This window comes from Oncorhynchus masou, chromosome 6 (assembly GCF_036934945.1).
Source record: "Oncorhynchus masou masou isolate Uvic2021 chromosome 6, UVic_Omas_1.1, whole genome shotgun sequence".
Classification (NCBI taxonomy): Eukaryota; Metazoa; Chordata; class Actinopteri; order Salmoniformes; family Salmonidae; genus Oncorhynchus; species Oncorhynchus masou.
The window spans coordinates 15,450,023-15,477,277 of NC_088217.1; the positions used below are offsets into that span (position 1 = coordinate 15,450,023).

The 27,255-nt window shown below is 45.9% G+C and overlaps 1 protein-coding gene across 1 annotated transcript in view; it reads left to right on the forward strand.

The window, feature by feature from the left end:
• Positions 1-305: 305 nt before the first annotated feature.
• LOC135541466 (plexin-B1-like) overlaps positions 306-27,255 on the forward strand; it is a 180,032-nt gene continuing 153,082 nt past the window's right edge. The window contains exon 1 of the mRNA XM_064967774.1: positions 306-702. The gene's annotated coding sequence lies outside the window, so the exon portion shown is untranslated. The remainder of the gene's footprint in view (positions 703-27,255) is intronic.

Below are 27,255 nucleotides of genomic sequence, written 5' to 3' on the forward strand. Positions count from 1 at the left end.
TGTTCAGGGGCAGAACAGACTTTTACCTTGGCAGCTTCGGGATTCGATATAGCAACACTTTCGGTTACTGGCCCAACGCTCGAACCACTAGGCTCCCTGCCGCCCTGATATAGCTTGTTGATCCCTCTTCATAAAGCAGTACAGGCACTCACAACATTACTACTCTCACAACAGTGCCATTTTATTGGAAATCTAATATTTTGCCCCTTTAAGAGAACCAAGTTGGTTGATCAGGAGGGGTCAGACAGTCACCGGGATATTTCAGTGTGGCCAAGCCCCTTTAAAACATTACGCATATCGGGGGCTGGCGTATCTATGCTGTGGTGAGGTTATCTGTCCATTCTCGACACTATTCACCGGGTACATGTGGAAATCGTAGAAAGCGCACAGTGCAATTTGAGAATAACATCAAGTCAATACGAGCGCGCATGAGTTGGGTTTATACCGGGAAATGTACATGAACATCGCAGGTCTTTTACTAAAACGGAGTTGTTTGAAGCGCGTCTTGTGAAACAATGTAATACCAACCAAACTCAAATCTGAACGACAGTGGAATTTGTGTTCTCCTTAAACCGTTGTGATTTTCCTGGATTTAAAAGCACAAGTTGCGGACAAATTGGATAAGACACCCCAGGGAAGGGCACTGAATACTTGCACGAAATTGCAGGTCGTGGAATGAAACCTCTTTTATAAGAATTGAAGGTGAGTGAAGGAGTTCTGAGCTTGTGTTACTTCCATGGCTCCAGGCCAAGTGTGAAAACCTACTTTTGAGCCTGGCAAAACCCTGTTTCTCAGAAACGTCCCACAGTTACTGCACATAGGGGTGACCTAGCAGGGTGAATGTGACCAACCGCACTAACGTTGAAAGCAGACACCAATACTCGGTGTATCGGTATATGGAATACAACGTTGCTATGTAAAATGAGTCTTCGTGTAAAAGTTGAGTGCGTAAATAAACCTATGTGGTAACGCTATGCTCGATCACTAGGTTATTACAACTCAGTTGTCTTTTGCATTAGGCTATCTGGCGTCAAATTGTGACCACGCTAATTTTAGTTGGCGGCTACAATGTCACTAGCAACATATTCTTAGTTGGGTAACAAATGTTGTAACAACTACTTATTGCCTTGTGATACATTGTTGTAATTCTAGAAAAGAAATCCATAGTATCCTGTGTATAAGTATCACACGAGTATTGAGGTAGAGTCAAAGCCAATGGAAGGTTGTAAACCAACTTCGCTGCTGTTTAGTTTCTACAGCCCGTTTGGTCAGTGTCCGGCAGGCGTCGTTGCTCTACGCTGCAGTCTTCACAATACTTCTCCGGTGGCATTTCTGTATACAAAATACTTAATATTATCTGATATCTGGGGTTTTTTCAGATAGTTATTACAACTTTCATGGCTATGATGAAGAACTTACTGGCTATGTAACCCGTGTATCAAACTTTGATTTTGGAGGCAGATTGAACAAAAATGGAGGGAGGGCGTAATGGTGATAAAGAATTCCTCTTCAAGAGATGTCAAGAATCGTCAACCTGCATATTCAGCTGGTTGACACACTGATCCCTAAGTAACATGTTCACAGGTGTTTGATCTGTTACACCGTTTGTGGCCCAGTATTATTTTTTAATTGTACCTTTATTTTACTAGGCAAGTCAGTTAAGAACAAATTCTTATTTTCAATGACGGCCTAGGAACAGTGGGTTAACTGCCTGTTCAGGGGCAGAACAATAGATTTGTACCTTGTCAGCTCGGGGATTCGAACTTGCAACCTTTGGGTTACTAGTCCAACGCTCTAACCACTACCCTGCCGCCCTAAAAAGAGTATGTGGCTTGACAGAAGCAATTCTATGGAAGATGTCACAACTACAGTCATGCACCCCCTCCCTCCACACACAGGCAATTCACTCAAACAAATGGGGGATAAATAGCATGCTTTGATGGAATTCAGTAGATTTACTTACTATTGGCTGTCTTGTTAAGGCTAAGTATTTAACTTGTTAGAGAGTACTTTAGATGGGATAACGATGCTTGTTAAGTAATAAGTGTCACAAAATGACAAGGAGAAAGGCATGTGAAAGGCTTGACCTTGGTATTTAGTCTAAAGGTAAGCAGTGATTATTTTAAGTGTTGTGTATAGAATTAGGCTGGGACAGTTATTAGAAGGTTCAAGTCCAGGCCATGATGTTTTCTACCACTTCATTTTTCTTTCTAAATGTGTGTGTGTTTTGATATTAATTTATCCAACAACATCCATGGCAAATGTAGACAGAAGAGCAGTCCGTGAGAGTGAATGCCTGATCTCTTGCATCCCTCAGGGTTACGACTCTGCCTCAGTAACCTACCATTCCTCAAAGGATGGCCATCTGTTCTTTTAAGCTCATAGCTGCCCTCATAACTGAAGTGACAGATTAAGTTATGACAGCGCCATAAACCCAGAAACCACATGGAATGTCCTATCTTGATATCGATTGCCCATTGAACTTCTAGGTCGACCCGGCATGTGCTGTGCATTCGGAAAGTATTCAGACCCCTTGACTTTTTTCACATTTGTTACATTCGACTTATTCTAAAGTGGTTTGTCCTCAGCAATCTACACACAATAGTCCATAATGGACAAAGCAAAAACTGTTTTGTAAATGTATAAAAACTGAAATCACATTTACATACGTATTCAGACACTTTACTCAGTACTTTGTTGAAGCACATTTGGCAGCGATTACAGCCTTGAGTCTTCTTTGGTCCGATGCTACAAGCTTGGCACACCTGTATTTGGGGAGTTTCTCACATTCTTCTCTGCAGATCCTCTCAAGCTCTGTCAGGTTGGATGGGGAGCGTCTCTGCACATCTATTTTCAGGTCTCTCCAGAGAGTGGTTGGGCCACTCAAGGACATTCAGAGACTTGTCCCACAGCCACTTCTGAGTTGTCTTGGCTGTGTGCTTAGGGTCGTTGTCCTGTTGGAAGGTGAACCTTCATCCCAGTCTGAGGTCCTGAGCGCTCTAGAGCAGATTTTCATCAAGGATCTTTCTGTACTTTGCTTCATTCATCTTTCCCTCGATCCTGACTAGTCTGCCAGTCCCGGCCGCTGAAAAACATCCCAACAGCACGATGCTGCCACCAGCATGCTTCATGGGAGGGAGGGTGCCAGGTTTCTTCCAGATTGTGATGCTTGGCTTTCAGGCTCTGGTCATCAGACCAGATAATCTTGTTTTTCATGGTCTGAGAGTCCTTTAGGTGCCTCTTGGCAAACTCAAAACGGGCTGTCCTGTGTCTTTACTTAGGAGTGGCTTCCGCCTGGCCACTCTACCATAAAGGCCTGATTTGATGGTTGTCCTCCTTCTCCCATCTCTACAGAGGAACTCTGGAGCTCTGTCAGAGTTACCATTGGGCTCCCTGACCAATGCCCTTCTCCCCCGACTGCGCAGTTTGGCCGGGCGGCCAGCTGTAGGAAGAGTCTTGGTGGTTCCAAACTTCTTCCGTTTTAATAATGATGAGGCAACTGTTTTCTTGGGGACCTTCAATGCTGCAGACATTTTTTGGTGTCCTTCCCCAGATCTGTGACTTGACACAACCCTGTCTCGGAGCCCTACTGACAATTCCTTTTACCCCAGCGCTTGGTTTTTGCTCTGATATGCACTGTCAACTGTGGGACCTTTTTATATAGACAAGTGTGCTGTGTGTGATGATCAATGGAAACAGGATGCACCTGAGCTCAATTCTGAGTCTCATGGCAAAGGTTCTGAATACTTTTGTAAATGAAGTATTTCTGTTTTTATTTAATTTAATAGATTTGCTAAAATATCTAAACCAGTTTTTTTTTATTTGTAATTATGAACTATTTTGTGTAGCTGAGGGGGACAATTGAATACATTTTAGAATAAGGCTGTAATGTAACTAAATGTGGAAACAAATCAAGGGGTCTGAATACTTTCCAAATGCACAGTAATAACTAGATCATTCTTTTAAAAATGCAACTCTATCACAACTTAAAGGAACTAGTTATTTTCTTGATTTTAGTTTTGCTCATCACTAAGCTAAGGATCCTGGGACTAAACACCTCCCTCTGCAACTGGATCCTGGACTTCCTGACGGGCCGCCCCCAAGTAGTGAGGGTAGGTAGCAACACATCAGCCACTCTGATCCTCAACGCTGGAGCTCCCCAGGGGTGTGGGCTCAGTCCCCTCCTGTACTCCCTGTTCACCCACGACTGCATGGCCAGGCACGACTCCGACACCATCATTAAGTTTGCAGACGACCCAACAGTGGTAGGCCTGATCACCGGCAATGATGAGACAGCCTATAGGGAGGAAGTCAGAGACCTGCCGGGTGGTGCCAGAATAACAACCTTTCCCTCAACGTAACCAAGACTAAGGAGATGATTGTGGATGACAGGAAAAGGAGGATCGAGCACGCCCTCATTCTCATCGACAGAGCTGTAGTGGAGTAGGTTGAGAGCTTCAAGTTCCTTGGGGTCCACATCAACAACACACTAGAATGCTCCAAACACACCAAGACAGTTGTGAAGAGGGCACGACAAAGCCTATTGCCCCTCAGAAAACTAAAAGGATTTGGCACGAGTCCTGAGATCCTCAAAAGGTTCTACAGCTGCAACAACGAGAGCATCCTGACTGGTTACATCGCTGCCTGGTACGGCAATTGCTTGGCCTCTGACTGCAAGGCACTACAGAGGGTAGTGCGTACGGCCCAGTACATCACTGGGGCTAAGTTGCCTGCCATCCAGGACCTCTACACCAGGCGGTGTCAGAGGAAGGCCCTAAACATTGTCAAAGACCCCAGCCACCCCAGTCATAGACTGTTCTCTCTACTACCGCATGGTAAGGGGTACTGGAGTGCCAAGTCTAGGACAAAAAGGCTTCTCAACAGTTTTTACCCCCAAGCCATAAGACTCCTGAACAGATAATCAAATGGCTACCCGGACTATTTGCATTGTGTGCCTCCCCCCAACCCCTCTTTTTACGCTGATGCTACTCTCTGTTTATCATATATGCATAGTCACTTTAGCTATACATTCATGTACGTACTACCTCAATTGGGCCGACCAACCAGTGCACCTGCACATTGGTTAACCGGGCTATCTGCATTGTGTCCCACCTACCACCCACCAACCCCTCTTTTACACTACTGCTACTCTGTTCATCATATACAGTGGGGAGAACAAGTATTTGATACACTGCCGATTTTGCAGGTTTTCCTACTTACAAAGCATGTAGAGGTCTGTCATTTTTATCATAGGTACACTTCAACTGTGAGAGACGGAATCTAAAACAAAAATCCAGAAAATCACGTATCATTTCTACGTAATTAATTTGGACCATTTATGGGGGAAACTGTCAAGCGTGTGGTTGGCAGGTAGCCTAGTGGTTAGAGCATTGGGCCAGTAACCTCCCTACCACTGAGGAAGTACAGTTCCCGCTCAGCCCAGTCAAAACTGTTCACTGCTCTGGCCCCCCAATGGTGGAACAAACTCCCTCACGACGCCAGGACAGCGGAGTCAATCACCACCTTCCGGAGACACCTGAAACCCCACCTCTTCAAGGAATACCTAGGATAGGATAAGTAATCCTTCTCACCCCCCCTTAAATGATTTAGATGCACTATTGTAAAGTGGTTGTTCCACTGGATGTCAGAAGGTGAATTCACCAATTTGTAAGTCGCTCTGGATAAGAGCGTCTGCTAAATGACTTAAATGTAAATGTAAATGTAACCAAAAGGTTGTTGGATCGAATCACCGAGGTGACAAGGTAAAAATCTGTCATTCTACCCCTGGTCAAGGCAGTTAACCCACTGTTCTCCGGTAGGCCCTCATTTTAAATCAGAGTTTATTCTTAACTGACATGCCTAGTTAAATAAAGGTAAAATTTAAAACCCGGCAGCATTGCAATTCTTGACTCACTCAAAACTGGTGCGCCTGGCACCTACTCCCATACCTCGTTCAAGGGCACTTAAATCTTTTGTCTTGCCCATTCACCCTCTGAATGGCAAACACACACAATACATGTTTCAACTGTCTCGAGGTTTAAAAAGCCTTTATTCTGTCTCCTCCCCTTTAATCTACACAGATTTTCAATGGATTGAACAGGTGGTGACATTTATTAAGGGATCATAGCATTCACCTGGCTTCACCTGATCAGTATGTCATGGAAAGAGCAGGTGTTCCTAATGTTTTGATCATGGTGTAGCTTCAATATCGGTGGTGATGGATTATTTCATGAGTTTAAACCACAGAGGTCCAATATGCATGACCGACTACACTAATTGCCTCCAGTTGAGTTAAAGCCCTCCCAGACTCCTTTTCACCAGATTTACATTACAAAAGGCAATAACATTTTTAAGGTATTTTCTTAAAACTGCATTGTTTGGTTAAAGGCTTGTAAGTAAGCATTTCACTGTAAGGTCTACCTACACCTGTTGTATTTGGCACATATGACAAATAAAATATGATATGTTCTCAGGTGGTGCAGGTATGACACTAGGGGGGGGCTTTCCTTTTGTTCTATAGTTCCTCTACCCTGGTGGGGGGCCGACGACATCACGCATTCCAATCAGACAAACTCCTTGACTGCCCTAATCCTTGAGGTTTGCAGTGGTCTAAAAAACGTTATTTTGCTAAAAAAACAAACATTTTTAGTGGGTGTACTGTATTGGTTTTAGACTTGAGATATCGTTTTTCTACAGGTACAGTTACAAAATCATTGGAGAACATCTTTAAATGGGAATCAATGCTTAAGACTTCTACAAAAGTTTGTGAAAGAGAGGATACCAGTAATGAGGACCAGATCACAACAATCTGCAAGTAAATGGTGCTAGTGTCATAGCAGACACCCTGTGACTGTTAAGGGGTCAAAGACTGGAGGGGGATGGGTGTCGGCCACTTATTCTCCATGGCTGGCAGCTGTACGGGCTAGAACGAATGTGTGCTGTCAACACCTTTTCATCAGTCCTACTGCCACCAAATGTCCTCAAAGTAGCAATTCACAGTCCATCAGTTGGTTAGTCAGCCCGTCAGTCCTCCTGCCAGTCAGCTCTTCAGACCATCAGTCCGTCAGACATCCTTCAGTTAGTCAGTATTTCAGTCAGCCCGTCCGGCCTTCAGTCTGTCAGACATCCTTCAGTTAGTCAGTATTTCAGTCAGCCCGTCCGGCCTTCAGTCTGTCAGACGTCCTTCAGTTAGTCAGTATTTCAGTCAGCCCGTCCGGCCTTCAGTCTGTCAGACATCCTTCAGTTAGTCAGTATTTCAGTCAGCCCGTCCGGCCTTCAGTCTGTCAGACATCCTTCAGTTAGTCAGTATTTCAGTCAGCCCGTCTGGCCTTCAGTCCGTCAGCCTTCAGTCCGTCAGACGTCCTTCAGTTAGTCAGTATTTCAGTCAGCCCGTCCGGCCTTCAGTCTGTCAGACATCCTTCAGTTAGTCAGTATTTCAGTCAGTCAGTATTTCAGTCGTCCGGCCTTCAGTCTGTCAGACATCCTTCAGTTAGTCAGTATTTCAGTCAGCCCGTCCGGCCTTCAGTCTGTCAGACATCCTTCAACCTGTCTGTCAGTCAGCCCCTCGTTTAGTCAGTCCTTCAGCAAGTATTTCAGTCAGTCCCAAAGTCAATATGTCCTTCCGTCTGTCAGGTCGTCCACAGCAAGGGCGAGTAGGCGGGCAGACGCTGTCTGACGAGGGGATAGACGCGTTCGTGATTTGTCTTGTTTAGCAATCGTCGTGACGTTTATCCTGCCGGTCTGGTAATTAATAGGTGGGGAGATGTCAAGGACGGGCTGCGTCAGAGAGATTTGATTAACTGCGACCGGGTGGAGATGGCAGTAGATCATCAGTAACGGCGTTGATTAAACGGTGTCTTGCTGCAGAGTGCACTCGGTCAGGACAGAGCTGTCATCACAAAGTGCCATATCGTGTGATGATAGAGGCACAAACTCACAGACCTGATCAGCTGAAAGGGCTTTGAGTTACTGGAATAGACCAATGTTGATCATTGTTTTCCCCTGCAAAGACAAAGTAAGTTTGAAGGAATGTGCCTTTTTGAGGTTTTAAGTTACTCAATCTAAACATTTTGGGGATGGCTTGCTGTCAAAAATGAATGGTGTTTTTGGCTAAATCCTGGAAACTTGTTTTTTAATAGGGCCTTAGTAGTTTTTTTGCTAATCAACAAACTGAGTTCACAACAACCTGCTGATTTTACCTTTTTTATTTTATTTTTTTATTTCACCTTTATTTAACCAGGTAGGATAGTTGAGAACAAGTTCTCATTTACAACTGCGACCTGGCCAAGATAAAGCATAGCAGTGTGAACAGACAACACAGAGTTGTTACACATGGAGTAAACAATTAACAAGTCAATAACACAGTAGAAAAAAAGGGGGAGTCTATATACAATGTGTGCAAAAGGCATGAGGAGGTAGGCGAATAATTACAATATTGCAGATTACCTAAGGTAATCCTATGGCTTTTAACCACCATTGAAAGTCTGAAGGTGTCATACTAAAAACACTTAAAAACATGTTTTTAAATCTTCTCCAACAGATTCTTTCCCAATTCTAAATGTTGAAACCACCTACAGCTGACAGCCTTTCACTGACTGATTTTTGGTCAAAGTCGGTCGGGTGTGTTTGCCCCTTATCCATTAGACTGGCGCAAATCTATCCAATGTAGATGGAAATGTAACTGGTTGAAAAGGACAGCCGGCCTTGCAATATACGTGACTGCTGCTTTTGCTTTAAAGTGTTCTTGCCCCTCCACGTCCATGGGCAGATAAAATACTCTAATTATGTCAGTGGGCATTAACTCTGTAACCTTATCAGAATGGTCAGGTCTTTGCAAGCCAACAAATGCAACAAGATTAAGGACAATATGCTGGTTGCACAAAGCAAAATCCCCCTAAAAGAGGGGGTGGGGTGGGTTTCAGAATCAGATTACACAGTGCCAGCCTCTACTACATTTCAACCATTTGAGATCTTTGTACCTTGCTACATGGCATCTATTTTTCTGGTAACAAATCCTTTTCTGGGAATGACAGAAGACAACGGGCCTTCTGCTGTACTAAATCATAGGGAACAAAAATAAATCCAGTTGTAGTTCCAGTGCTAACAGGTTATATCAGTCTACAGCTTTATAAACTCAGCAAAAATAAACGTCCCTTTTTCAGGACCCTGTATTTCAAAGATCATTTGTAAAAAAAACAAATAACTTCACAGATCTTAATTGTAAAGGGTTTAAACACTGTTTCCTGTGCTTGTTCGGTGAACCATAAACAATTAATGAACATGCACCCGTGGAACGGTCGTTAAGACACTAACAGCTTAGACGGTAGGCAATTAAGGTCACCGTTATGAAAACTTCGGACACTAAAGAGACCTTTCTGACTCTGACAAACACCAAAAGAACGATGCCCAGGGTACCTGCTGATGTGGCCAGGGCAATAAAATGCAATGTTCATTCTGTGAAACGCCTAAGACAGAGCTACAGGGAGACAGGACGGACAGCTGATCGTCCTCGCAGTGGTTGACCACGTGTAACAACACCTGCACAGGACCTGTACATCTGAACATCACACCTGGACCAGACAGGACTGACAAAGTGCTCATCATTGACGTTGCGTTTTTGTCTCACCAGGGGTGATGGGTGAATTCATGTTTATCGTCGAAGGAATGAGCGTTACACCGAGGCCTGTACTCTGGAGCGGGATCGATTTCGAGGTGGAGGGTCCATCATGGTCTGGGGCGGTGTGTCACGGCATCATCGGACTGAGCTTGTTGTCATTGCAGGCAATCTCAAAGCTGTGCGTTACAGGGAAGACATCCTCCTCCCTCATGTGTTACCCTTCCTGCAGGCTCATTCTGACATGACCTTCCAGCATGACAATGCCACCAGCCATACTGCTCATTCTGTGCGTGATTTCCTTCAAGCCAGGAATGGCAGTGTTGTGCCATGGCCAGCGAAGAGCCAGGATCTCGATCCCATTGAGCACATCTAGGACCTGTTGGATCGGAGGGCTAGGAACATTCCCCCCAGAAATGTCCGGGAACTTGCAGGTGCCTTGTTACCCCACTCTTCCACCATCTCACAACAAGAACTAGCAAATCTGTTGCAGGAGGAGATGCACTTCGTATCTGGTGTGTCCACCAGCTGCATGGACTGTTACTTTTGATTTTGACCCCCCTTTGTTCAGGGATACACTGTTCCATTTATGTTAGTCACATGTCTGTGGAACATGTTCAGTTTATGCCTCAGTTGTTGAATCTTGTTATGTTCATAAAAATATCTACATGTGAAGTTTGCTGAAAATATATGTAGTTGACAGTGAGAGGACATTTATTTTTTTGCTGAGTTTAGTTCTGTTTTTAGCTCCACATGGCTTATACCGAGCACCGTCAATGTCCTCTACAATTTCTTGGTTTGTCAAACTTCATTTGAGTCCCTTGAAGATACACATGTAGCTAGTAGGGACCCCTGAGTTGGAGCATAATAAATATTCTCCCCGAGATATGCTTTACACACCCAAAACCCTGACACTGCAATATCTAGGCTCAATCTTAATTCCTATCTTGATTCATTTATTTGGTTCAGGACACAGCAGGCTAAAGGTGCAAAGCTGTTCTTCGATACTCTGATAGTTTTTTTTGCCATGTTACTCCTTAGTCAGTTGTAATTTAATCAAATCATCTCAAGTTTATTTGACCATGTTATACTCACCCTCCAGACATGTCCTTGATTCTAATCAGTAGCATGACCCCATGGATGTTCGTTGGGATGTTTTTTGGGATAACTCGACTTTTGATAACACTTCTAAACTCTCATAGGGTTTAATTATGCTGAAAAGCCTGTTCATTATTCAAATATGTAAATGTAGGTCTAGATCTTCTGAAAACTGTGCAGTGTTGGCATTCCTTTGAAGCACAACTGAAGTACCCTATCTATCGAAGTGTGAATTATTAAGTTAGAAGGGCACCCTGCATGTTTCCAGTGAATGCAGTTCACCAGTAGAAATGGTAAGTGTGTGTGTGTACTCCCTTATGAATGGAGTTGATTAGTGTCTGACTGTCTGAATCCATGTAAAAAACAACTATTGTCGTCTTTCTCCAGTTTACCACATGGTAGGGCGGTAGGGGGGGGAGGGAAGTTTTTCCTCTCTCTCTGTTGGTTGCATGGGGTGTGCGCTCTCTCTCTCTCTTGGTTGCGTGGGGTGCGCTCTCTCTCTCTCTCGCTGTTGGTTGCGTGGGGTGCGCTCTCTCTCTCTCTCGGTTGCGTGGGGTGCGCTCTCTCTCTCTCTCTGTTGGTTGCGTGGGGTGTGCTCTCTCTCTCTCTCGCTGTTGGTTGCGTGGGGTGTGCGCTCTCTCTCTTTCTCTGTTGGTTGCGTGGGGTGTGCTCTCTCTCTCTCTCTCTCGGTTGCGTGGGGTGTGCTCTCTCTCTCTCGCTGTTGGTTGCGTGGGGTGTGCGCTCTCTCTCTCTCTCTCTCGGTTGCGTGGGGTGTGCTCTCTCTTTCTCTGTTCTGTGGTTGGGTCTCTCTCTCTTTCTCTGTTGGTTGCGTGGGGTGCGCTCTCTCTCTCTGTTGGTTGTGTGGGGTGTGCTCTCTCTCTGTCTCTCTCTCTCTCTTTCTCTGTTGGTTGCGTGGGGTGTGCTCTCTCTCTCTCTCTGTCTTTCTCTGTTGGTTGCGTGGGGTGTGCTCTCTCTCTCTCTCTCTCTTTCTCTGTTGGTTGCGTGGGGTGTGCTCTCTCTCTCTCTGGTTCTCTCTCTCTGTGCTCTGTCTCTCTCGCTGTTGGTTGCGTGGGGTGTGCTCTCTCTCTCGCTGTTGGTTGCGTGGGGTGTGCTCTCTCTCTCTCTCTCTCTCTCTCTCGGTTGCGTGGGGTGTGCTCTCTCTCTCTCGCTGTTGGTTGCGTGGGGTGCTCTCTCTCTCTCTCTCGCTGTTGGTTGCGTGGGGTGCTCTCTCTCTCTCTCTCTCTCTCTCTCTCTCGCTGTTGGTTGTGTGGGGTGCTCTCTCTCTCTCTCTCTCTCTCGCTGTTGGTTGCGTGGGGTGCTCTCTCTCTCTCTCTCGCTGTTGGTTGCGTGGGGTGTGCTCTCTCTCTCTCTCTCTCTCGGTTGCGTGGGGTGTGCTCTCTCTCTCTCGCTGTTGGTTGCGTGGGGTGCTCTCTCTCTCTCTCTCTCTCAAATTCAAATTCAAGCTGCTTTATTGGCATGAAAAACATTGTGTCAATATTGCCAAAGCAACAATGTATACAATATACATTGTAACAAAATTCTAAATGATAGCAAATATAAAATATAAAAGTGTAGTAAATAATAATACAAATTTAAATACAAAAAAATAATAATTACAGTAATAACAATAATAGCAATAACAAGTAAGTTACTGCTTACAATGCAGATGTTATTATTCAGTGTCCCTCAGGCTATGGCAGGAAAATACATATTTGGCTGCAAGAGGAGCCATTGCTCCTTCGCCCATGAGTATTCTTAGTTTTTCCTCTGGGTTCAATTTGTAAAAATTTGGAATATGTTTAGTAATTTCTGTGAATAATGAATCTCTTTGTGAGGAATATTTATCACAGTAGAGGAGAAAGTGCATCTCTGTCTCTACCTCCCCTGTTATGCAGTGACCACATACACGCTCCTCTTTGGGTAGCCATGTCTTTTTATGTCTGCCGGTTTCTATTGCCAATCGGTGGTCACTCAGCCTGTACTTGGTAAGGATCTGTCTCTGCTTCGTATCTCTGACAGAGTAGAGATAATCAGCCAATTCATATTCTCTGTTTAGGGTCAGATAGCAATTTAGTCGGCTTTGGGATTTTGTTTCATTTTTCCAATGTTGTAAATATGATTCCTTTGATTGGTTCATGATTTTGCTTATTGGAATTCTTTCTTTTGAAGCAGTGCTGGTGTCAGCTTGGTTGGTGAGGTCCAACACCAGCTGACTGAGAGGGCTCGTTTCTGGGCTCAGCTCTTGGGTTTGAAGTGATTTAAATTGCAGATTTGAATTTGGACTTGAATTCAGATGTAGCCAAAATTTGAATGATCTTTTCTGTATTTTCATTATTACTGGAAAACGGCCCAATTCTGCCCTACATGCATTAGTTGGTGTATTTCTCTGGACTTGTAGGATTTTCCGACAGAATTCTGCATGTAGGGCTTCAATTGGATGTTTGTCCCACATTTTAAAGTCCAGTTTATTGAGTGGCCCCCAAACCTCACTTCCATAAAGAGCTATTGGTAGGATTACACTGTCAAATATTTTAGTCCAAATTCTAATTGGGATGTTGATTTTGAATAATTTCATTTTTATTGCATACATTGCTCTGCGGGCTTTTTCTTTGAGTGCATTCACTGCCATATTGAAGTTTCATGATGCAGATATGGTCAGACCAAGATAGGTGTAATTTTGTGTGTTCAATTAAGGTGTTGTTCAGGGTGAATTTGTGTTTCTGACATCTGTTTTTTTTTTTGGAAAATCATGATTTTAGTTTTTTGGAAATTTACTGCCAGGGCCCAATTATGGCAATATTGCTCCAGAATATTAATTTTCTGTTGAAGACCTTCTTTGGTTGGTGATAGAAGTACCAAGTCATCAGCATATAGCAGGTATTTCACCTCTGTGTCAAATAGTGTGAGTCCTGGGGCTGGAGATTGGTCCAACATGTCTGCTAATTCATTGATATAAATGTTGAAAAGATTTGGACTCAAACTGCTGCCTTGTCTCACACCTCGACATTGTGAAAAAAATTCTGTTCTTTGGTTTTTGATTTTTATTGCACACTTGTTTTCTGTGTACATACATTTTATTAAGTCATATACCTTACCACCAAGCCCACTTTGTAGAATTTTGTAGAATAGCCCTTCGTGCCAAATCGGATCAAATGCTTTTTTAAAGTCAATAAAACAAGCAAAGATTTTGCCCTCTTTTTTTGGTGGACGTGTTTATTAATTAGTGTGTGTAAGGTGTATATATGGTCAGTAGTGCGATGGTTAGGGAGAAAGCCAATTTGACATTTACTTATTACATTTTTTTCTTGAAGAAAGGTTTGAATTCTTGAATTCAAAATGCTACAGAAAATCTTTCCCAAGTTACTGTTTACGCAAATTCCCCTGTAATTATTGGGGTCTGATTTGTCTCCACTTTTGTGGATAGGGGAGATGAGCCCCTGGTTCCAGACATCAGGGAAGCAGCCAGAAGTTAAAACCATGTTGAACAATTTAAGCACAGCATTTTGCAACTCAGGTGTGCTGTTTTTCAGCATTTCATTTCTGATGTTGTCTAGACCACAAGCCTTCCTTGATTTAATAGATTTTAGCTTTTCATTTAGTTCTTGTTGGGTTATTGGGTAATCTAATGGATTTTGGTTGTTTTTAATGACTGATTCAAGGATGTTCAATTTTCTTTAATTTCTAATTGGTTCTGTTGCAAGTCTTTTTGTGGGATGTTTTTGTATAGATTATCAAAATAAGTTTTCCAAATTCCTACATCTTGTATTGCTAATTCTTGTGGCTTTGTTGTGCTTAAATTGTTCCACATGTCCCAGAACTGATTTTGGTCAATTGCGTTTTCAATTTCATCAAGTGTCCTGTTGGTATAATTAAATTTCTTGCGTTTCAGTGTTTGTTTATACTGTTTCAGAGTTTCAAAGTATTCATATCGTAGCTCTGGGTTGTTTTGCTGCTTATGTTTTTTGTTTGACATTTGTCTCAAGTGTTTTCTAATTGTTTTACATTCATTATCAAACCATTTGTCAGAAACATTTTGATTTTTGCTTCTGATGTTGCATTTCTTTGGTTTTCTCAAATTTGCTTTCGATGCTGTTTTTTGGAATATGCAGTTGATGTTTTGAGTAGCTGAATTGACACCATCTTTATTGTTTTGGTACCGTGAGTTATTGAAAAACTGTATAGAGTTCATTATTTCATTTGAGTTCAATGTTTCAGTGAATCTCTCTGCACTGTTTGGTGCCCATCTGTATAATTGGTTTATGTTGTAGAGTTTATTGGACTGTTTTTTTGAATGAATATTGCCGGTTAATTTCTTCAGAAACACGTTGATCTGACTGTGATCTGACAAGGGTGTCTGTGGTCTGACAGTGAATGCACTAATGGAAGAGGGGTCAATGTCAGTGATGGCATAATCGACTACACTTGTCCCAAGAGCTGAGCAGTAAGTAAACTGACCTAAAGAGTCCCCTCTGATTCTACCATTAAGTATGTACAGGCCTAAGGCTCGACAGAGATGTACTAACTCCTTTCCATTTTTGTTCAGTATTTGGTCAGGACTGTTTCTATTATTTATAATAGGGCTACTGTATAAGGAGGGGTGTCCAAATATGTGGTGGTTACCTCCCGCATCAGTGTAGTCAGGCTCAGAACCTGTTCTTGCATTGAAATCTCCACAGAATTGCTCTCTCTCTCTCTCTCTCTCTCTCTCTCTCTCTCTCTCTCTCTCTCTGTTGGTTGCGTGGGGTGCGCTCTCTCTCTCTCGCTGTTGTTTGCGTGGGGTGTGCTCTCTCTCTCTCCGTTGCGTGGGGTGTGCTCTCTCTCTCTCTCGCTGTTGGTTGCGTGGGGTGTTCTCTCTCTCTCGGTTGCGTGGGGTGTGCTCTCTCTCTCTCTCTCTCTCTCTCTCTCTCTCGCTGTTGGTTGCGTGGGGTGTGCGCTCTCTCTCTCTCTCTGTTGGTTGCGTGGGGTGTGCGCTCTCTCTCTGGTTGGTTGGCGTGGGGTGTGCGCTCTCTCTCTCTGTTGGTTGCGTGGGGTGTGCGTGTGCTCTCTCTCTCTCTCTCTCTCTCTCTCTCTCGGCTGTTGGTTGCGTGCATGGCTGTTTGGTTGCGTGGGGTGTGCGCTCTCTCTCTCTCTCTCTCTCTCTCGGTTGCGTGGGGTCTCGGTTGCGTGGGGTGTGCGCTCTCTCTCTCGGTTGCGTGGGGTGTGCGCTCCCTGTTTGGGTGTGCGCTCTCTCTCTCTCTCTCTCTCTCTCTCTCGGTTGCGTGGGGTGTGCGCTCTCTCTCGGTTGCGTGGGTGTGCGCTCTCTCTCGCTCTCGGTTGCATGGGGTGTGCGCTCTCTCTCTCTCTCGCTGTTGGTTGCGTGGGGTGTGCTCTCTCTCTCTCTCGCTGTTGGTTGCGTGGGGTGTGCTCTCTCTCTCTCTCGCTGTTGGTTGCGTGGGGTGTGCGCTCTCTCTCTCTCGCTGTTGGTTGCGTGGGGTGTGCGCTCTCTCTCTCTCTCTCTGTTGGTTGCGTGGGGTGTGCTCTCTCTCTCTCTCTCTCGGTTGCGTGGTGTGTCTCTCTCTTGCGGTTGGGGTGTGCTCTCTCTCGGTTGCGTGGGGTGCGCTCTCTCTCTCTCTCTCTCTCGGTTGCGTGGGGTGTGCTCTCTCTCTCGGTTGCGTGGGGTGTGCGCTCTCTCTCTCTCGCTGTTGGTTGTGGTCTCTCTCTCTCTGGCTGCGTTGGTTGCGTGGGGTGTTCTCTCTCTCTCTCTCTCGCTGTTGGTTGCGTGGGGGGTGTGCTCTCTCTCTCTGCGTGGGGTGTCTCTCTCTCTCTGCGCTCTCTCGGTTCGCTCTCTCTCTCTCTGGGGTGTGCGCTCTCTCTCTCTCTCTCTCTCGGTTGCGTGGGGTGTGCGCTCTCTCTCTCGGTTGCGTGGGGTGTGCTCTCTCTCTCTCTCGGTTGCTCTCTCTCTCGGTTGCGTGGTCTCTCTCTCTCTCTCTCTTCTCTCGGTTGCGTGTTCTCTCTCTCTCTCTCTCTCGGGTGTGCGCTCTCTCTCTCTCTCGGTTGCGTGGGTGTTCTCTCTCTCTCGGTTGCGTGGGGTCTCTCTCTCTCGGTTGCGTGGGGTGTTCTCTCTCTCGGTTGCGTGGGGTGTTCTCTCTCTCTCGGTTGCGTGGGGTGTGCTCTCTCTCTCTCGGTTGCGTGGGGTGTTCTCTCTCTCTCTCTCTCGGTTGCGTGGGGTCGGTTGCGTGGGGTGTTCTCTCTCTCTCTCTCGTGGTGTGTTCTCTCTCTCTCGGTTGCGTGGGGTGGTTGCGTGGGGTGTCTCTCGGTTGCGGGTCTCTCTCGCTCTCTCGCTGTTGGTTGCTTGGGGTGTGCGCTCTCTCTCTCGCTGTTGGTTGCGTGGGGTGTGCTCTCTCTCTCTCGCTGTTGTTGCGTGGGGTGTGCGCTCTCTCTCTCTCGCTGTTGGTTGCGTGGGTGTGCGCTCTCTCGCTCTCTCTCGCTGTTGGTTGCGTGGGGGGTGTCGGTTGCGTGGGGTGTTGCGCTCTCTCTCTCTCGGTTGCGTGGGTGTCTGCTCTCTCGGTTGCGTGGGGTGTTCTCTCTCGGTTGCGTGGGGTGTTCTCTCTCTCGGTTGCGCTCGGTTGCGTGGGGTGTTCTCTCTCTCTCTCGGTTGCGTGGGGTGTTCTCTCTCTCTCGGTTGCGTGGGGTGTTCTCTCTCTCTCTCGGTTGCGTGGGGTGTTCTCTCTCTCTCGGTTGCGTGGGGTGTTCTCTCTCTCGCGTGGGGTGTTCTCTCTCTCGGTTGCGTGGGGTGCGCTCTCTCTCTCTCGGTTGCGTGGGGTCTCTCGCTCTCTCGCTGTTGGTTGCGTGGGGTGTGCGCTCTCTCTCTGCTGTTGGTTGCGTGGGGTGTGCGCTCTCTCTCTCGCTGTTGGTTGCGTGGGTGTCTCTCTCTCTCTCGCTGTTGGTTGCGTGGGTGTTCTCTCTCGGCGCTCTCTCTCTCGCTGTTGGTTGCGTGGGGTGCGCTCTCTCTCTCGCTGTGTGCGCTCTCTCTCTCTCTCGCTGTTGGTTGCGTGGGGTGTTCTCTCTCTTCGGTGGGGTGCTGTTGGTGCGTGGGGTGTGCGCTCTCTCTCTCTCGCTGTTGGTTGCGTGGGGTGTGCGCTCTCTCTCTCTCTCGCTGTTGGTTGCGTGGGTGTGCGCTCTCTCTCTCTCGCTGTTGGTGGGGTGTGCGCTCTGCGTGGGTGTGCGTTCTCTCGCTGTTGGTTGCGTGGGGTGTGCTCTCTCTCTCTCTCTCGCTGTTGGTTGCGTGGGGTGTGCGCTCTCTCTCACTGTTGGTTGCGTGGGGTGTGCGCTCTCTCTCTCTCTCGCTGTTGGTTGCGTGTGTGCGCTCTCTCTCTCTCTCGCTGTTGGTTGCGTGGGGTGTGCGCTCTCTCTCTCTCTTCTCGTTCGCTGTTGGGGTGTGCGTCTCTCTCGCTGTTGGTTGCGTGGGGTGTGCGCTCTCTCTCTCTCGCTGTTGGTTGCGTGGGGTGTGCGCTCTCTCTCTCTCTCGCTGTTGGTTGCGTGGGGTGTGCGCTCTCTCTCTCTTCTCGCTGTTGGTTGCGTGGGGTGTGCGCTCTCTCTCTCTCTCGCTGTCTCGCTGTTGGTTGCGTGGGGTGTGCGCTCTCTCTCTCGCTGTTGGTTGCGTGGGGTGTGCGCTCTCTCTCTCGCTGTTGGTTGCGTGGGGTGTGCGCTCACTCTCTCTCGCTGTTGGTTGCGTGCGCTCTCTCTCTCGCTGTTGGTTGCGTGGGGTGTGCTCTCTCTCTCTCTCTTGGTTGCGTGGGGTGTGCGCTCTCTCTCTCTCTCTCGGTTGCGTGGGGTGTCTCTCTCTCTCTCTCTCGGTTGCGTGGGGTGTGTGCTCTCTCTCTCGGTTGCGTGGGGTGTTCTCTCTCTCTCGGTTGCGTGGGGTGTGCTCTCTCTCTCTCTCTCGGTTGCGTGGGGTGTGCGCTCTCTCTCTCTCTCGGCTGTGGGGTGGGTGCTCTCTCTCTCTCTCTCTCTCTTGCTGTTGGTTGTGTGGGGTGTGGTCTCTCTCTCTCTCGGTTGGTTGCGTGAGGTTCTCTCTCTCTCTCTTTCTCTGGTTGCGTGGGGTGTTCTCTCTCTCTCTCTCTCTCTCTCGGTTGCGTGGGGTGTGCACTCTCTCTCTCGGTTGCGTGGGGTGTGCGCTCGCTCGCTCTCTCTCTCTCGCTGTGGGGTGTGCGCTCTCTCTCTCTCTCTCTCGGTTGCGCGCTCTCTCTCTCTCTCTCGGTTGCGTGGGGTGTGCGCTCTCTCTCTCGGTTGCGTGGGGTGTGCGCGCTCTCTCTCTCTCGGTTGCGTGGGGTGTGCGCGCTCTCTCTCTCTCTCGGTTGCGCGCTCTCTCTCTCTCTCTCGGTTGCGTGGGGTGTGTGCTCTCTCTCGGTTGCGTGGGGTGTGCTCTCTCTCTCGGTTGCGTGGGGTGTGCTCTCTCTCTCGGTTGCGTGGGGTGTGCTCTCTCTCTCGGTTGCGTGGGGTGTGCGCTCTCTCTCTCGGTTGCGTGGGGTGTGCGCTCTCTCTCTCTCTCGGTTGCGTGGGGTGCGCTCTCTCTCTCTCTCGGTTGCGTGGGGTGCGCTCTCTCGCTCTCTCTCGCTGTTGGTTGCTTGGGGTGTGCGCTCTCTCTCTCTCGGTTGGTGCTCTCTCTCGCTGTTGGTTGGGGGTGCGCTCTCTCTCTCTCGCTGTTGGTTGCGTGGGGTGTGCGCTCTCTCTCTCGCTGTTGTGCGTGGGGGTGGCGCTCGCTCTCTCTCTCGCTGTGGGGTGTGCGCTCTCTCGCTCTCTCGCTGTGGTTGCGTGGTGTTTCTCCCTCTCGCTGTTGGTTGCGTGGGTGTGTGCGCTCTCTCGCTGTTGGTTGCGTGGGGTGTGCTCTCTCTCTCGCTGTTGGTTGCGTGGGGTGTGCGCTCTCTCTCTCTCGCTGTTGGTTGCGTGGGGTGTGCGTCGCTGTTGGTTGCGTGGGTGTGCGCTCTCTCTCGTTCGCTGTTGGTTGCGTGGGGTGTGCGCTCTCTCTCTCTCGCTGTTGGTTGCTGTGTGCGCTCTCTCTCTTCGCTGTTGGTTGCGTGGGGTGTGCGCTCTCTCTCGTTCGTTCGCTGTTGGTTGCGTGTGTGGTTCGCTGTTGGTGCGTGGGGTGTGCGCTCTCTCTCTCTCTCGCTGTTGGTTGCGTGGGGTGTGCGCTCTCTCTCTCTCGCTGTTGGTTGCGTGGGGTGTGCGCTCTCTCTCTCTCGCTGTTGGTTGCGTGGGGTGTGCGCTCTCTCTCTCGTTCGTTCGCTGTTTGTTGCGTGGGGTGTGCGCTCTCTCGTTCGTTCGCTGTTGGTTGCGTGGGGTGTGCGCTCTCTCTCTCTCTCGCTGTTGGTTGCGTGGGGTGTGCGCTCTCTCTCTCTCGCTGTTGGTTGCGTGGGGTGTGCGCTCTCTCTCTCGTTCGTTCGTTGTTGGTTGCGTGGGGTGCGTTCTTTCTCTCGCTCTCTCTCTCTCTGTCTCTCCTTCGTTGTTGGTTGCGTGGTGTGCTCTTTCTCTCTCTCGTTCGTTCGTTCGTTGTTGGTTGCTTGGGGTGTGCGCTCTTTCGCTCTCGCGTCTTTCGCACTCTCTCGCCTTTTTTTTTGAGGGTGGATCAGCTTAATATTGCGGAAAGAATTTTGCTTCCAATGTAATTGTCTCCATTTCCAATCCCTCATATTTTATTTATTTATTTATTATTATTCCCCGCAAACCCTCCCGCCGATCCCCAAATTGGAGTAAACTAATAAACACTTCTGCTTCTACCTTCAATCCATACATCTTATACACACTCTACAGTCTACTTTACAATCGTTCTCTCTTGTTTGTTCGTAGTCTTCCTCTATTTCTGATGTCCATCCAGTTTGATTTGTAACTGCTATTTCACAAACGCTCCGAACCTATATACATTCTACAGATCCCTTATGCTTTACATTATTTATCTTATTAGTCCCACCCTTCAGCTCCACTCAAGCCCTCCCATCTGTCTCTCAACATCATCCATTTCGGATTTCTACTTGCCATATATTTTTCAACTGTAATGTGATGCTTCACAAAATAATTGAACATTCCTATTCTCATATCTTCTACAGATTGTAAATTAAAGATATTTTTTTGCTAAAATAATTATTATAGTATTGATTGACTGGCTTTTCAAATCACCCAGTATTGCTATCTGTAGTGTTAGTTCTATGCAAATGTTGCTATTCTTCAGCCATTCCTGGACCTGTGACCAAAAACGAGCCACATATGGACAATACCAAAATAAATGATCTAATGACTCTGCCTCCTCACAGCAGAATCTGCAGAGCTGGGAAGATTGTATCCCCCATATTTAACGTTCTATTAGTTGCAAGAATTTTGTATAGTAATTTATATTGAAAAATTCGAAGTTTTGAATCCGGCGTTGTTTTGCGTATCAATTCATAAACCATGTGCCATGGAATCGGTACATCGAAAATCTCTACTATTTTGCAATTTCTATGGCACAGCTGTCAGTTTTTTGGTCCTTAAAAGAAATTGGTATGTTTTTATTTATCACACTTTTCTTTAACCATTTATGTTCTTTAATACAGGGCCGACGTACAAGTTCCTTACTTTTTCCCCCTTCTACTTGCCCCTTCCATTTTTGTGGTAATGCTGCAATTAGTTGGTTGTAATTTTGGGTAGAGCAGACATTTCCATATGTCTGTGTTAGCTGCATGTGTGACACAACTCCACCAGTCCTATTTATGATATCATTCACTAAAATGAAACCTTTTTTAAACATTTCTTTGATAAATACAGGTAGTATATTTGAATTTAACCTCAATATTTGTTGTATTATTTGTTCCGTCCTTTCAGGTGGATTAAACTGAAATTGCAACCAACTTTCTGAGGCTTGTTTAAAAAAATAGATATTTTGGAGATGATTTCCTTTTCAAACAACGGAAAGTGAGCATGTGAATAAAGGGAAAGGCCCTTCCTGAATATAGGATGAGACATTCATACCAATTTACTAGAGAACCAGTTTGGATTTAAGTATAACTGTTGTATGACTGATGCCTTTAGTGAGAGGTCTAATGCTTGAATATTTAATAATGGTTCAAATCTACCATTTATATAGGAGTGGTTCAAACAAGCCAACAATGGTCCTTTGAGTATACCAAAACAAGTGTTGTATACTTCCACTGGTATGCCATCCAGCCCTGGAGTTGTCCCATTCTTAAAGGCCCCAGTTGCCTTAAGCAGTTCCTCCTCTGTAATTTGGCCTTCACATGAGTCTTTCTGTACAGATATTAATTTTACATTTATTATTAGGAAAAAAATCCATACAATCATAGTTTAAGTTAGTGGAGATGGAGGAGACTGAAACGAAAACATATTCTTTAAGTACTTCTTTCAAAATATAATTTGGTGAATCATGTGACTCCATCATTTGTAACAAGTTTTAATAATTTTTTTTGGTAGCCTTTCGCTCTCGTCTTTCGCTCTCTCGTCTCGCTCGCGTTCTCATTTCTCGCTCTCATCTTTCTTTTTCTCGTTTCTCGTCTCGCTCTCTCTCTCTCGTTTCTCGTCTCGCCCGCTCTCTCGTCTTTCTCGTCTCGCTCGCTCTCTCTCGTCTTTCTCATCTCGCTCGCTCTCTCTCGTCTTTCTCGAGAGGGAGGGAAGGAGAGAGGGTCTTTCTTTCTCTCTACTCTCCTCTTGCTCTCTGCAGGGGGCCAGACAGGGAAAGGGTGGCCTGGTCTCGGCAGGGGGGGGGGTGTAGTAGAGAGGGAAAGTGGCACTGGCATCCTTTGTTTCTTTTGTTACAGAAGGTTGAAAAGGCCAGCCAACAAGGGGGGGGGGGGGCGCTATAGGTCTGGATGTGCAAGGAGGATAGTGGGAGGGGTGTGGAGGCGAAGGGAGGATACATTTGGCTTTGCTCTGTCTGAACGATGTGTCTGTACTGACTGTCTGTGGGAGAACAGCTGGTGTTGACTGGCTGCAGACTACTCCTCCACAGAGGGATAGGTAGGTGAGTGGGTGTGGTAGAGGGGAGTGTCCACCATCTGGTACCTGCTGTAGACCCAGAAACTAGGGCAGAACTTCTCCAAAGTCTGAACTTCGAAGCTTGGAAAGTTCTGTGTTTTTAGTGTTCTTCGGCATCTGTGCACCTTACCATGGGCCTTATATGAGGTTTTTCAAATTCCTTTGCAATGTAAATATTGATTTTTGCTTGATTTAAAAAAATATATATATATTTTTAAAATATTTTTTTGGGTTGTGGTAGTTTTGATTATTAGCGTGGGATATTTATTTTTGTTTATGCTGAATGGTTCTTGCTTTTCTCCAACGCTAGACAAGTGGCTGTTCACTGGCAACCCGTGATTTGATGTAAATGGATATTAAAAAGCTTGTGAAATAGAATATAATCTAAATGACGTCAGGGAGCTTCATGTGGCTTCACGTGGCTTTTGACTCCCAGGAAACAATACAAGAGGCATCTGGTATGGTGACATGGTGCCAGGTCGCAATTGTAAATGAGAACTTGTTAGCAACTTGCCTACCTGGTTAAATAAAGGTGAAATAAATAAAAATGTTCTTGTGTTGGTTTGGCCAATAGGTGGGTGGCATGAAAAGCCTTGTTCAGAATGCCGGCCATTGCTGACTGGGAACCTTGGAAAATGGGGAGCGCTCGGTTTCCCCAGATACACCCTTTTTTCTCAAGATCACTGCCAAAGATGTCCCCCTCCACACACACACACACACACACACATCTTAACCCCTCTGGGGGGGTGGACCCGCTCTATCCTGGGAAAAGAGGGTTGTCATGGTGAGAAAGGGACCAATGTTGGACTGGACTGTTAACAAGTTTTGTACTTTGGCTGCTTAAGGTTGGATAAGGGGAGGGTGTGGGATTTATCCTTTGCTGGTCTCAATTTGACCTATTCTGCAATGGACTTGTGTGTCTCTGTGTTGGTCAGTGGTGTAGTTGAGGGTAAACACAGTTTACCCACCTTTTGCAGAAAATTGCATTGAATGTATAGGGAGCGTAACTTTTCACTTCAATCAGCGTTTGCACACCTATTTTTATTTGGTTTATTTTATTGAAATTTAAAACACACAATCTACCTGCTGTAAAGCCGCTCAACATTGACATTACACTGTCATCTAGCAGACTCCCATCCAGAGAGACCCACAGGAGCAACCATGGTCAAGCACCGCCCAAGGGCATATCGACATATCCCCCCCCCCTTGTTAAATCAGAGACCCAAACCAGCGGCCTCTCTGCCACCGGCCGAAAGTCCCCCCCCCCCCCTCCTAAACGGTCAAAGGTGGAAGGTCGTGTGTCATCTCTCGAAAGGGAGCATGTCAGGAAGTAAATCCAAAGCTATAGTTAATACAGTGTGAAGTGTGTGTGTGTGCCTGCCCATAGACCAAGGTGTTTCCTGGTAACCATTTGCCAGGATATACCCTGTTGCGGGAACATTCTCTTGTTGCTGAGCGCAACCAGGACATCCACTGCTGAGGGATCGGTCTATTGCTGTGAAAACATGGCCTTTCTGTTTAATTTGCGGGGGGGGGCTGCACTGCATTCCCCAGTCCTCAAATCTTTATTTGTCACGTGCGCCGAATACAACGTGTCGACCTTACCGTGAAATGCTGAATACAACGTGTCGACCTTACCCTGAAATGCTGAATACAACGTGTCGACCTTACCCTGAAATGCTGAATACAACGTGTCGACCTTACCCTGAAATGCTGAATACAAAGTGTCGACCTTACCGTGAAATGCTGAATACAACGTGTCGACCTTAACGTGAAATGCTGAATACAACGTGTCGACCTTACCGTGAAATGCTGAATACAACGTGTCGACCTTACTTTGAAATGCTGAATACAACGTGTCGACCTTACCGTGAAATGCTGAATACAACGTGTCGACCTTACCGTGAAATGCTGAATACAACGTGTCGACCTTACCGTGAAATGCTGAATACAACGTGTCGACCTTACCGTGAAATGCTGAATACAACGTGTCGACCTTACCGTGAAATGCTGAATACAACGTGTCGACCTTACCCTGAAATGCTGAATACAACGTGTCGACCTTACCGTGTAATGCTGAATACAACGTGTCGACCTTACTGTGAAATGCTGAATACAACGTGTCGACCTTACTTTGAAATGCTGAATACAACGTGTCGACCTTACTGTGAAATGCTGAATACAACGTGTCGACCTTACCGTGAAATGCTGAATACAACGTGTCGACCTTACCGTGAAATGCTGAATACAACGTGTCGACCTTACCGTGAAATGCTGAATACAACGTGTCGACCTTACCGTGAAATGCTGAATACAGTTCAAGAAATGCTGAATACAACATTCGACCTTACCGTAAATGCTGAATACAACGTAACCTTAACCGTGAAATGCTGAATACAACGTGTCGAGTCTTACCGTGAAATGCTGAATACAACGTAGGTACCTTACCCTGAAATGCTGAATACAACGTGTCGACCTTACCCTGAAATGCTAAAAATACAACGTGTCGACCTTACCCTGAAATGCTGAATACAACGTTCGACCTTACCCTGAAATGCTGAAAACAACGTGTCGACCTTACCGTGTAATGCTGAATACAACGTGTCCCTTACCGTGAAATGCTGAATACAACGTGTCATTTTACTTTGAAATGCTGAATACAACTTGTAAATACATGTTTCTTACCGTGAAATGCTGGATACAACGTCTTATTATTCCTTACCGTGAAATGCTGGATACAAAAAGTCGACCTTAACGAAATGCTGAATACAACGTGTATTTTTACCGTGAAATGCTGAATACAACATTTGTCAACCAAGCATTGCAGTTCAAGAAGAGTTAAGAAAACATTTATTAAATAAACTAAAGTAAAAAATAAAACAAAATAACAATAAGGAGGCTATATACAGGGGGTACCGGTACAGAGTCTATGTGTGGGGGTTAGTTGAGGTAATTTGTACATGTAGGTAGTGGTAAAGTGACTATGCATAGATAATAAACTGCGAGTAGCAGCAGTTTAAAAAACAAATTTGGGGGGGTGTCTATGCAAATTTGTTGTCATTTTGATTAATTGTTCATCAGTCTTATGGATTGGGGATTGAAGCTGTTAACCTCTCTAGGGTAGGTGAGACGCGAACATCCCACCAGGCCAACATCCGGTGAAACTGCAGAGAGCTAACATTTTAAATACACCATTCGTTGTTTTAAACATTCTTGTAAATACATGTTTCTTACATCATTTAAAAGATGAACGTCTTATTATTCCAGCCGCTGTGTCAGATTTCAAAAAGCCGTTACAACGAAAGCAAACATTCTATTTTCACACACACAAGTATTACTATCATTTTCCAACCAAGCATTAGCGTCATGAAAGTCAGAAATAACAATAAAACAAATCGCTTACAGATCTTCCTCTGGTGGCAATGCCAAGTGTCCTAACGACACAGTGAATGTTCGTTTTGTTTTGATAACATCCATTTTTATATACGAAACATTTGTAAACTGCTTGCGTCATTTCTGTCTCATTCAACTTTGGACGATGCATTCGTGGTAATTACACACACTAAACAAATGTTTATCCAGTCATGGTTGGTTTCATTGCAATCCTCTGGTTGTTACTAACCATACCTGATGGTTCTTTTCCCGGGACATATTGACCGAAACAAACCGATTTGAAGACGCCAATCAATAACATCATTGCGCACCAATGGTATCGTTGATTGACTGTATTTTGGCCCAATGACCACTGACCACTGATCATCTTGAAATCTAGCTAGGAAGATAGCCAATGAGCTGAGGTAAACAGCAATATGTAGTGGTTATACGTTCAAAGACCAGCCTTTGTCGTAAACTCTGGAGTAAAAGAGGTTCATTCGCCATTGCAAATCCTACTTGACGGAGCCACTGGTGTTACGCATAGCATTACATATTCAATAGCATTTTCAGCAAGTTTATATATTTAAAATATGGCTAATAAATCAGGAAAAGCTAAAACAAAATATAGGTATACAGAGTTAACCCAAATGATAGAGGAAATAGATCGATACAGCGAGACCGAGTTGCTTCAGGAAGATGAATCTTTCAGCGACGCTCGTTTTGACTCCCAGGCGGAAGACATGTTTCTGCATGGCGAGGATGCCATGCTGGATTGGTAAAAATATCATCTAATGAAATGTGTAAAGTACACTGGCTATACTGTGTGTGTGATGTATGATAGGCTGGGTTTGATAGGCTGTGCAAAATCAAACCTCTCTACCCCAACATCGTTGAGGCCTGCAAGACCTATTTTCAGCCCGCCCAGAACCTGTCCATCGATGAGAGGATGGTAGCCTCAAAGGCCACAATCAGCCTCAAACAATACATGCGTAACAAACCAACCAAATAGGGTTACAAACGGTTTGTTTTGGCTGATTCTGTGTGTGCCTACAGTTGCAATTTCTTTTTTGTTTACGAGGGGAAAAACAGTTTTGATACCGGTAATGGACTGAGTTATGATTCCGTTATGGAGTTATTGGATTTTCAACTGCTGGGGAAGGGCTACAAAC